The following is an 11,805-nucleotide window of genomic DNA, read 5'->3' on the forward strand; positions in this document are numbered from 1 at the left end:
AATTTCAGTGCATGGCAACTAACCACAATTGGCGTTAACCCGACGTGACGGCTGTATCAAAGGAATGCATATGTAATTTTTATAAAATTTGGTAGGCAGCACTGCCGCCACAATTGACGTTTCACGAAGATTAGCGTCCATTGCAAAAGTAGTCCGAGACCTGGCGTAGAATGCTTGAATGCCATGCAGAATGCTTGGGTTCGATTCCTGCGGGGACCCTGAAATTCATTATTTGCATTCATTGGGGGTCAACGCTGCTGAGGTAAGGTATTTCTTAACGCTCGCATGCTATATTTGCCCATGTGTGTTCTCGTTGTTCCTGGGTAGATACTAAGTGTCAATCACCTGTGGCGCATACCCGCATACCAGCAACACCTACCCGCCTGTGGGTGTGTGCCACTGTCTGGCAGAAAGTGTTTGACAATGTACGCGACGAGATTGTGACATTATTCATGTCTTGACCAGCGCGTCATATTCGTCAAACTATCTTACCCTTCCATGCTAATTTTGGTTCACGCCAAGTTAAGGGGGTATCCATGAGAGCGCCGAAACGTAAGCGGCTAGTAGATAGATAGATAGATGCGCTAAAAGTCACCGAGGTTCGCTAAGAAATGCTTCGCATTTAAAACTGCATTGAGGCGATGTCGCCAAAGCACGAAAAATACACTTTGAAATCTGTGGCGCCCCACTCGGAGATTTTCGCACGATATTGGAAAACGAAACTTTGACCTTGATTTCTTTCGTCCATTAGTGAACATCGAGTAAATGCTGAAATTAATGGCATTAGGGCTTTCGGACTGCAGCCTATCAATCTAAACTGATTCATTATTCACTTTAGTGTCCCTTTAAACAGTGACGAATATGACGTCACTGAGTAAAATAATTGGGCACAGCTGGTGTCCCCTTTGAGTAATTAAAAAGACGGACGCCCCCCCCCCCATTCTTACTCCCCCATCCCCCGCGTACGCTTATGGTTATAAATGAGTGGTAACGTTGGCTACTGGTTGACCACTCGGCCGAAGAGCCGGGACCACACTCGAGACACTCGATGCGTGTCAGGTCATCGGTGACTGGAGATGTTTCCAAACTTCATTTCAATGCCGACCAAGGGGTCGTGCTTGGAAGGAGGCGGTGGGTGCGTGCATCGCGTGCTTCGGCCACAAGCGGCGACGTGACAGTGGCAGTATAATCAATGACGTAACGCTCGCGAAGGGCCATTAGGCACCTCGAGCGTAATTACTGCGTAAGCTCCGCAAGGAGAACGAGAGAAAGAAGGAAGGCGCAACGGCTCTGCTGGCGGTCGGTGGCGAGGCGTGAAAACGGGGAAAGCTTTGAAGCAATGTCGGCGAGAATGAGGTCGGTCGCACCCTTGTTTCGTGCTTGGATGGAAAACCTACTCTATGTATTTTCCCGCCTCGCATTCGAGTCGACATACACCGCGCTAAGTTGTGGGTCTGCTCGTCTAATACAGGTAAAGATTGTGAGTGGCTGGCGCTATAAACAGAGGAAACTTGCATAGATACAGAGTTTTTTTGTTTTAGAGGTTGGCCCTGAGCTAGTGCTCCTCTACTTTACAACTCTTCTCGCCTGTTTTTGCCTATGTACACAATGTATACAAATACGTGGGTAGTCTAATGTACCAAAACAGAACACCATGGCACGAAGTTGTAGTGGGGCTTCCTTTTGCGCTTTAAGAAAACAGCATGCATTATTCTTTTCGGTGAGCCCTGACTTGCCACGTAAATGACTCCCTTTTAAGAAACACGTTAACCACCTTTAGGGTGTCACGAGTCTCCGATGAGAGTATAATATCTCCATAGAGAGTTCATGTATCTATTTAAGGAGACTCGTACAATTAGCAAATAAGGGCTCACACGGTAGAGTCAATGATTCTGTTTTTCGTTAAAGTGTACAGAATGTAAAAAAAATTGAGAAGAATGAGACACACTTTAAAATAACACTACAGTATTACGTATGCTTTGAATATATCAACAACGCAATACACAGTTATTCAGGTAACAATTAACCTCAGGAGTTTCTGGATAGCAGTGAGAAGACGAATAAAACAATGAATCAGTTGGTTGAATAGTAAATGGGAATATAAATAATCTCATTGTCGTGTTCAGTAAAAGGCAGTAATCCTAAGAATGATTTCTTTATGCCACGGGGAGTCACCTTGCTGGGCCGCAGACAACGTCATAACGAAAGAATTCAGCCTAAGTTTGGCAACGTTCAGAGCTTTAACAAAAACGAAAATTCCAGCACGGTGTATCTCAGCATGCCATGAACAAGAACGGCGCTGGGAGTTTGCAAACCGTGCGGCGGAAGGTCCACCAGTTCAATGTTTTTTATCACAGGAGAAGAAATTCCATTGTGCCTAATGGGCACATAAGTTCGCACTGCGAAGGGGTATGATGAAGGCTTTTAGCAAGACGCTTCGTAGGTGGCCTTATCGCTTACAAGAGGAACATCAAGGTAAGCATGAACTATTAGTAGCTAAATGTAAGGTATGAAATGTATACGCAAATGACGCGTCAGTCAGGGCCAATATTCGCGCGATGTACTTCTTATACTTTGGTGTTTGTGCATTGGGAACTTGCTCTTACGGATGAACAAGAAGTTCCGTAAGGTCACCAAGTTCTTCTTGCCAGTTTCCTAACCCCTGGTAACATACCTATTTAAGCACTGACATATCTCTTGGTTTGAATCTCAAGTAGCTGACGCTCTGCAACGCCTAAAGATCGTGAGATTGTCTCCACCAGCTGGCCTCGGGAGATCACCCATGCACCACACAGTGTGACAACGCTGCTGTACTTTCTGTAAACGACGGACTGTGCAGCTTACTCAAATTCACGATGAATATTCAAGTAGTGGGTGGTGGTTAGAAGAAGCCACCTAACTTCTGCAGCCCGGTAGCGAGCACGGCGCATTCAAGTGCCCAGATATCCGTGCATCCATTGTCTTCCGTTCCTTCTTGCCTACTCTGCCCGCCTTCACAACCCCTCCTTCACACTGCGCTGTAGCATTGCGGATACAATTCTGGTTGACCTCCCAGTCCTTCCTCGTCACTTTTAGTGCCTCGACCGGACGAGGCACGTGCGAAGACCTGCCGCTTTCCGAGGGAATGGGAAGTCCGGAAGACGCATTCAGGGAGCGCGAAGAGTCTATCAAGTTGTCATCGAACGAGAGAGTATTAGTGAAAGGAGGTGGCGATAATGATCAATAAAGCCGGAAGTGGAACCCGCCGTATAGACGTGACGAACGGGCTGAGACAACGACTGTTATAGAATATATAAAGCACTGTTGTGCGTCACTTGCTTCGTTGCGTAACGACAATACCTGCATGCACAAAAAAAACAAAACAACATCGATATAGAAGTCCGATAGACGCACAACAAGCGACGAATAACTTCAGTGGTCAAACCGAAACTATTAACAACTTTACTATAAAAAGGTGTATCATATTGCCTCGCTCCTTTCTCAAGTTTCCTTATCGCCGACTCACACGTATTTGAGCCGCCTAGACAACCATGCCCATTCACAAAAGAACCATTGAGATAATCGTAGAACCTCCCAATGAGATTACTCCAACAACGGGAGCATTACAAATTCTTCTGTAACTTACGTCGCCGCTAGCGATAGCGCTGGAATATTCGACGGCACATGTATAAATGTCAACGAGCATCATCGCTTGATAGTTGATCGATGGCCAACGCTCTGTTCACCGCTATCAGTGCGGGTGTCTTCCTATAATTTGACTTTTCCTTTACGTGTCCACAAGTTTGTCCCAATAAACAGTTTAACCTGAACACCCAGCCTGCTCTTTTCGTCCGCCCCACCACGGTGGTCTAGTGGCTAAGGTACTCGGCTGCTGACCCGCAAATCGCGGGATCGAATCCCGGCTGCGGCAGCTGCATTTCCGATGGAGCCGGATGTTGTAGGCCCGTGTGCTCAGATTTAGGTGCACATTAAAGAACCCCAGGTGGTCGAAATTTCCGGAGCCCTCCACTACGGCATCTCTCATAATTATATGGTGGTTTTGGGACGTTAAACCCCACATATCAATCAATCAATGCTCTTTTCGTCCGCATCACGGCCTCGTGAAATATATATGTTATGTTAATCTAAGTCGATGGTCGGATTGTTATCATACAGTTCGGACAATGGTGGATGGGTCAGAAGTATAACTGAATAAAATATAAATAAACTTTATTACACCTGGTGGAACAAGACTGGCTCGCGCACCCGACTCAGTCCCACGTAAGGACCTGCAAGCGAAGCCTGCCGGCCACCTCGTGGAGGGGGCGGGGCGAGGCAGACAGACAGACAGACAGATCAAAACGTCATCTTACATTTCATTTTCAAAAGGTGCGCCGTAGTAGGCTCAGGCAAAGACCATCATGAAGCTTTTACAATATGTCTGCACGGAGTCTGGTCTTCGGCTTCCCCAAAGTCTCCGCAGCAAATCAAGACAAAAGGAGATATCCTATTATCTCAAGAAGGAGTGGTAGGAGAAATACTGCTTTCACTGTGCGGGGGTGCTCGAAAGGTGTGGCGAAAGCAGTAGCACGCGTGCATTGCTATGTCAAAGTGAAACGGACGCGACCCGTGACAGACGTGCGAAGACAGTAGCAAAACGAAATGCCGAGAGGAGCTCGAACACACGTCCAGCGGAGTAGCCTGTTTCTTTTTCGGGAACTAGCAGTCAGGTCAAGCGTCTCTCATACGGAGCACACGGGGCAGCAGCGCCGAGCTGCAGGAGTACGCTCCACGGGGCCGCGTTGTTCGTGATGCTGCCCGATTTCACGCTCCAGAAGGCAACAGCGTGCGCTCTGGTTTCTGGACTTTTGTATGCGCTCACGATACGCGAAGAAAGCGTGTGGATGATGCCATCTGACGGGACTACCGAAGTGCCGAATTAGACAGTTAAGACGTGTCGAGGAATGGGAATCAGTTTCATAACAAGCCTCGCGCCCGACAACACGACAACCTCATGACGTGAAAGATGAATGCGCCACCACGCCACCTGTTCCTCAAGCAAAGAAATATGAGATACACTTGAGGTTACTCGCGCGTTGAGCGGCGTGTACTTGCGTATCGCCTATGGTTGTTGTGCGAGTGTGTGAATGCATATAAGGTTATTTTAAAAGAAATAAACAGAAGGGACTGAAAGCTCCGTGTACTATCCTCGCTCTCCTCTTGTATTATGTGCTGTAATGCGTTTGTAATCGTGGCATGCCAACACGCCTGATCCAAGAATTTCATGACAGTCACAAACAAGCAAAAGAAAGGGTTTTCGTATAGTGCACTGCTCTAAGTTTTCTGTTTGCAGGTGCCATAGATTGCCGGTCCTGACGGTCACATTCAAGTGCCGTTGAAGTACAAAACATGAATTATGTCAGGTGATCACTATTAAATTGGGGTTTCCACTACAATGTTCCCGAAGCGGGTATAGTATAACTTCCATATCTAGAAGGGGCGCAGCTACAGACATAGTTTGTGCACTCATCACTACACGGTACATCATGTATATAACCTTAACTTTGCCGTTTAAGATATATGATGAAACATATTGGGTAGTCTTGGATGTAATTTCTAAAGCGACGTTTTAAAACGCCGTCACCACTTTCCCTTTTTTTTCTTCTTCTTTACAGCCTTCGTCACTTACAGCGGAGTTCCTCGCCGCCATTACAGACCTGAGATCATCAACTCGGCTCGCTCAGTCGTCAGACAAAGATGAGAAAATAGGAAGATAGAGTATAGTCCACAACCTTTGTATCAGCAGCCGAAAACTATAACCAATAATCCATCACGGCTAGTTTTGTCCCTTAGAAAGCAAACGAACGCAGCAAAAAGAGGTAGTACAGGTTGAAGCCAATTGAAGAAAGTTGATGATTTGTAAAGTTTAACGTCCCAAAACCACCATATGATTATGAGAGACGCCGTAGTGGAGGGCTCCGGAAATTTTGACCACCTGGGGTTTTTTAACCTGCACCCAAATCTGAGCACACGGGCCTACGACATTTCCGCCTCCATCGGAAATGCAGCCGCCGCAGCCGGGATTCGAACCCGCGACCTGCGGGTCAGCAGCCGAGTACCTAGCCACTAGACCACCGCGGCGGGACAATTGAAGAAAGTTGAATGAAGAGGGGGCGTCTCCCAATGTATCATTTCGAAGAAAAGTAATTTGTTTAGGAACTGAGTGAGTGAAACAATTTATTTTGGTCCACAGTACACGCGAGTGAACTCAACGCCACCTGGGATAAATAACGTGAAAGTAGTCGTCCTCCATGGTGGACAAAATGCCGCCCTGTACATGCATCTTTATCCATTGAAAGATTGACAAAACAGTACAAAAGCCCACTCTTTTGCAAGGCCGGCCTTTTATCGGTGCCCGTAACTGCACCTGAGATGAAGTTGCAGAGTACTTGAAGCATTTCGTCAAACGCCACCAAACGAAAGGCGAACATGCTCTGTTTGAAGTCGATTCACCTGCTTGAAGAGAGTGACGGATATGCGCTTGTGATAGTCAACTTGGCTTCCACTTATTTCCGATTGTTGGTGTATTTTCTTGCGTTTTCTTCATTCAACATATTGTGACATGCCGAGCGGAACATGGGCATTAATCTCAACTAGTGTCCATGCCACTGCTAAAAAAATGATTAGCCGCTGTTAGTGCACCTGTATACTGGTACTGTCAAAGTGAACGATTACGCAATGCACAGAAACACTACGAACGTTTTACAAATATAGGCTACGTGTAAACTATACATGCATGGTGACTTCGCGGTATGATTGTATACGCCTTCGCCCCGCCCTCACTAGATGAAACGTCGCCTATACGCCAACTGCTTCTCACACATGCGGTAATACATGCGATCGACAATGTCTAATATCTTGTGATGCAAAATTTGCTCCGTCCTTTGTGTTTATTCTTGGGATTACTGGGCCTAATAGTGGCCTCGAAAGCTACTTCAAATATGCTTGACAGCTTTTTGAAGCTGAAATCCTCGTGGACCTTATCCGCCATGGCCGTCTAGCGGTTATGGTGCACGGGTGCATACCCGAAGGTTGCGGCATCGAATCTTGGCCGTGGCAGTCGTATTTTGATGGAAGAAAAATGCTATAGAGGTCCATGTGCTTTGATTTAGGTGATGACTTGGGGTCTAAATTTTCGGTGCCTTCCGCTTCGTTGTGTAATAATCGTATGGTGATCTTGGGATGTAAAACACAACTATTTGTGGACCTGAATGCATGGCGTACTAGGAATGCGCACTTCGTTTACATTCCAAACGTTACCTTGAAAGATGTGCTCTAAAATTTTTATGTTGTTTACTGATACACCTGCACTAGTTGCATGTGTATATCTGCGAGTGTGTTGCATCTGCGCATGAGTGAAAAGTTTTATTAACGCGAGACTTTAGATCAGTCATACATGTGCAACACACTCCGCCTTGCCATTTTCATTTATATATAAATTTTCCGCTTGATGCTTATGATGCATTCTTTTTATGTATGGTTCAACACAAATATGAACTTGACTTTCCGCGTGTCTTCGCATTTTTTGCTTATCGCAAATATGCAGTCAACTTCTAGATGTTGAGGACTTGCAAGATATCAGAAAGCTCTTCATTTTTGGAGATTTGTGAATGCAGGGTGTCGAAGCGTACGTCAAGACCTTGTTTGATAATACTGGTATAGGTTTGAAATATACAAATATCAGCTGCATGCAAAGTTTGTAAGTATTAAGGTCTGCTTTCTTAGATTCAACTGTCTGTAAGCTTTTCCCGCTCCTCTTTACGTCGAGGGTAAGACTTAAAGAAAAAAAAAAGACCAATAAGGACTTATGGTACCGAAGAATTCTTGGCTCATAATTTTCGCCAGCAGCGGCTGGCGATTTTTCTGTGGTAGGTTTTGACTGATCGCAACAAGCGTATAAATAATTCATAGCCACCCAATTGTTTTAGCTACATCTCTATAGGCAGCCCGTTTTACTGGTATCTCACATCGCAGGATTAAAGGTGATATGTAAGAGATGCATTTTATTCCGCATCCAGTCTTCTGCTTTTCGTTACCGCGCGTCGGCAACGCTACTATGCAAAATGTAACAGTGCAACTCCAATGAAAGAACTCGCAGATTGATCGTTTTCCAACCCATCGCATCGCTGCTGTCGCAACGTATGTAACAGCAAGCTTCAAGCAGTGAGAAAGGACGCGCGAAATACCTCAGCCACTTTGCCGCTTAAATAATTAGTCATCCCAGTTGGCTGGGAGCTTATAAGTGCCATAGGAGGAAAATACTGGCTCATGTACAACATTCCGCAAATACCGTTAGTAAATTATTCAGGAAATCGCGGCACCTCGAACGGAAAATGTTCTTTCGCGAAGTAAGTGAGAGCGACGTTCTCCGCGATCCATCTATAGCATTTTACTGCATGCGAATACTGAGCTTGGGCAGAACTTACTGCACTTGGCACCCACCTACATCCGCTTTCCCGGCTGCTACATTTATGTAGCGACAGCTCTCAAGGATGTAAGCTCTCTTCCCTTCGAAAGACATTAATTCTCACAGAGTGGCATCTATTATGTGCATTCGTTACTGCGGGACGTAACTGCCGAGGTAGAATCGCCAACCAGCAAGTCTTACATCAAAATTGAAGCGTTTGTATGATATATATATATATATATATATATATATATATATATATATATATATATATATATATATATATATATATATATATATATATATATATATATATATTCATGAAATATGGTGAATGCAGCTATTCTTTAATTACACGTTTTCACATTTTTAGCAGTAAGAAAAAGTACACACGTTATCGTCAATTTTTAGTAAGTGCTCAAATTTACGGCATGCTAACTTTACCGTGCGTGGAACAATAATGTCTGAGCCGTTGACATTTCGATAAAACGACTTGTCTTCATCAGAGAAAAAGCATGTGTCAACGTGACCAAAAACATCTATGCTTGTTCAAAATGCTGCATTTAGTGACATAAGCTTCTGTATCCTTCCCTGTTCTATGCTCTATCCCTAGAAAACTGATGTCTTGTTTGGAAGGAGATGATACGAACGACATCAAGTAGTTTCAAAGTAGTCGTCGTAACCATAAGGGTCTTGTAGACGTCGTTCGAAGAGGTATCTGCTATCGTCTGGCCTAGAAATATCCGCATTATGGTTGCCTATAGTAATGGGTGGGACACAAGGTGATGTGGGGATCGACCATCATAATACTTATCAGATGCAGAGGGCGCACCAAAAGGTGGCGGAAATGGATTGCACCGTGCAAGAAGGCGCATTAGTGCGGTTTAGCAACCATCGGGTGAATCGCCGCTCCTGTTATTCGAATTCATTCCAAGTCCACGATGCACTTGCACTCTTCCCGAGCTGCAATGAATCATTGTTCTATCGTGCTCCGTAGATTCACGGTCACTGGCGCACGGCGCTGGGCCAGGAGGTGCAAGCCGGACAAAAGGGTATACACTACATCGGTTTGGAAACGACGTGGCTTTTTCATTATCGTTGCCTTTGGCATTTATGACTTTTGTTTCTTTTGCTTCGCAGTGGTGGTATGCGCATCTACTCCTCACGAATTCAGTTCAGCACTCGGCACGGCACGCCGAAAACCGGGCCGCCAAAGGGAAACGATGGACGTTCCTCCAGAAAAACGTCTAACGTGACTCACGAGAAGGTCTCGCGCGAACCGGCATGCGCATCTTATGTAAGGAGGCCACAAAACGCGCTGCAGTCCTTCCTCCAAAGGAACACAATAGAAACACGAAACAGAAATTGGATCCGCGTCTCCATACCACATTGCGAGAAACGGTCACCAATGTGTTCCAAGAGGGGCAAGAAGAAAAGGCACTCACCGATTTGTAAGAACGGTGCTCGTTGAGAGGTTACTACTCCTTTTGAAAGGAGCGGCCCTGAGATTCCGCGGGAATCCAACGAGCTGCCTTGGAGACGTCCGCAAAGCGACTCGTGCCTCACAGTCTTCACCGCTGGCCTTGACGGTTTACAGACACCGTTGTTCCTCTCGGTATGGTCCGTTGCTGCATCCTGTCAGCAAGGCATGACTGAGCCAAGTTTTCAGTCAGCAGCGCCCGGGATAAAACGAGAATCCGCGATACCGTTAGCGACGGGTGGACTCGACGGCTGGTAGTAGGGAATTGACGCGTACAAATCAGCGTTTGGCCAACGCCGCGCAGGTTCTTGCTCCGAGAAGACGAGTGCACGCACCCTGGAGCTGCGGAGAGGTCAACAGGGTCTGGAGCAGTTCAACAACCAATAGATCGAAATCCGCCGCTTCTCACTGTACGGCAGGCGTGCGGTCACCGCACCGATTTCTCTAGAAAAACCTCACTCTCTTCGATCAGGACGAGGTGGGCGTCGGAGCGGTTAAAAAGGTCGAAAAAGAACCACTGCGATGACTGAAGTCACTTTCCTCACAAATACGTTCCTGGCCCACAGAACCGATGACATGCACGCACGGACGAAGAACAGAGCAGCCAGTCACAGGCACGTCGTCTCTCGCCGAGCCGCTCGCTTGCTCCCGCTGTTCGCCAGTGGTCGTCCACGCGTAACCTGTTGGCTGCCGCCGCTTCAGTTCTGGAGCAGACGCTGGCCGAAGAACTCGGCAGTGTGGTGATGCTGAGGATACGGCTGGGGCGAGGAGGATCGGCTCAAGCAGGGGGAGTGCCGGCACCGCGGCGGCTTGCAGCAAAAGAAACGCGTACTAAAGAAAAAAAAATGAAATTACGAAAGGTGTCTGGAGAGGGTCCAGGAGAGGGCGATAGAAAACCAGTTTTTGTTTCCCGGTTTTAGAGGCGGCAAGGTCGCTCACCGGCCGCTCGGTGGAGAGAGATCTCGCAGCTCGGCGGGATTTCGGGGTGTACTGCGCGAGCGATGCTGGTCTGTGCTGCGGCTGGAAAGACGTGCAGATGAACCCTTCTCGTTTAGCCGGAGAGCGCTAGAGCAGCTGTGGAATCTCGATGACTGCACGCGATGCTGGAGATGCAAGAAGGCGAGGAGACCTTTTGCGGAGACGTTGTGTATTTTGTCATCGGAGGAGTCGGCCGGACAGAGAAAGGGTTCCTTCTCGCAAGGACAGTGGCAGGAGAGGAGGATCTCGCCTTGACCGCGTCCTCGGTATTCTCTTTCCTTCCTTCACGCCGTCGTTTAATGAACGCGGACCCGGGATGCGGCGCGAAGCGAGTTTATTTAATGGCGCATAACTTCCGATTTGAGGACGGCGCGAAGGAGTAGGGTTACCCCGGCTTCGTTCTTCGCCGAATGACATTAAGGTCGCCGCTGGTGTGTGGAGGATGTAAATACTGGGGCACCCTTGCCGACACCTCAACTACTGAAGTCTCGCGCCATAGCTGGCCAGTGGTTATAAGGAACCTCCCAACGTTGTTTTAAGGACTGAACAGGTGACCATGCCTTGACTCCAGTTTTGCACGCTCAAAACCACAAAATCACTCATTTTGTTTGCTTTCACAAAAAACCCAGGTAGAGTGAGAGAAAGACATGAATATTTACTAGTGTAAAATTATTCATTAAAAACATATTTTGCCATGCATACCCGTATCAATTGTACATCATGCTATAGGTGTTTAAAAATATCTATTTGTTTGCTTTTTTTTCGTACATGATGACAAACAGCCACTCTTGACAGGAGAGAAAATTAAAAGGAGGAAGAAGAAATAACCGGAAAGACAGACAGAGTAGTAAGTTAATCATGATGCCCCCAATAAACCTTTAAACGCTCCCACTGACATCTT

At 46.7% G+C, this 11,805-nt stretch overlaps 1 protein-coding gene across 1 annotated transcript in view; it reads right to left on the minus strand.

Moving 5' to 3' along the window:
• The window catches only part of LOC142814517 (uncharacterized), a 69,257-nt gene extending 58,580 nt beyond the window's left edge, over nt 1–10,677 (minus strand). The window contains exon 1 of the mRNA XM_075893358.1: nt 9,892–10,677. The gene's annotated coding sequence lies outside the window, so the exon portion shown is untranslated. The remainder of the gene's footprint in view (nt 1–9,891) is intronic.
• Between the last annotated feature and the right edge of the window lie 1,128 nt (nt 10,678–11,805).

This window comes from Rhipicephalus microplus, chromosome 4 (genome assembly GCF_043290135.1).
Source record: "Rhipicephalus microplus isolate Deutch F79 chromosome 4, USDA_Rmic, whole genome shotgun sequence".
NCBI classification, from domain to species: domain Eukaryota; kingdom Metazoa; phylum Arthropoda; class Arachnida; order Ixodida; family Ixodidae; genus Rhipicephalus; species Rhipicephalus microplus.